This window comes from Phytophthora parasitica, assembly GCF_000247585.1.
Source record: "Phytophthora parasitica INRA-310 unplaced genomic scaffold supercont2.22, whole genome shotgun sequence".
In the NCBI taxonomy this organism is placed as follows: domain Eukaryota; phylum Oomycota; class Peronosporomycetes; order Peronosporales; family Peronosporaceae; genus Phytophthora; species Phytophthora nicotianae.
Window position 1 is genome coordinate 72,212 of NW_008649008.1, and position 944 is coordinate 73,155.

Genomic DNA, 944 nt, shown 5'->3' on the forward strand with positions numbered 1-944 from the left:
ACCGGGAGTGGAATGGCTGCTGGGTTGCTAGGAAGCCGCAGATGATCGCAGTGGAGTGAGCCGGACAAATGGGTGTATCCTGCGGATTTGAGCCGTGTTTGCGCACGGAAGATTCCTGGTTTACAATCGCAACTAGTAATCTGCAATTCTACAACTTGCCATCGACAAGTAAGGCATGTCTCGAAATGGCAGGACTCAATTCTGTGCCGAGGACAACTGAAGGGTGTCAAGTAAACTGTAAATTGTTTAGTATTACCTGAAACACAATATATGTTATCAGTTTAAAACCAATGTTTCATTGAACTTATGGGTACATATACAGTACCGGTATGTATCACTGTTGCATAATAGAGTTCATTTTTATCAAATTGAGTGCCTTTTTAGTTATTTGACCGAATTTAGAATTCGTTTGTCTACGAAAAATGCGAAACGCGATGGACAAGCTGCACGCAATCGAACGATTGAACCTTCAAATTAGATCGAGGCTTTGGATTTGTGAGTTTCACGCTACCGGAGAGTGCTTATATCAAAGTGGCCCTTTGTGGGAAGAGGAAGAAGGGAGAAAGGTGCTTGGGGCTGCCGGGGAGGATTCAAAAGGTGGTCTCTCCCCGACGATACGCCAACCTCCAGCATGGCTGGTTGTCGGAGCCCCTCTATTTAATCAATGCCCTGTCTAAGATGATATGACACTAAAGTGAACTAGTGACCTAACCTGTTACATAACATGTAATGACACAGTCTGAGTTACTTGATTTTGTAAAACCAACCTTCAGAATCCCTGGTCCGGATTTATTCTTTTTAAAGACAAAACGATTTTTTTTATCTTCAAGCTTAAAAAGAATTAAAAATAAAAACGTTTTGTCTTGTAACGTGTGTTTAAATGTAAAAAAAACACGTTACAATGCTGGTACGTTCACTACTGAAACGAACGTTTTACTGTTAAC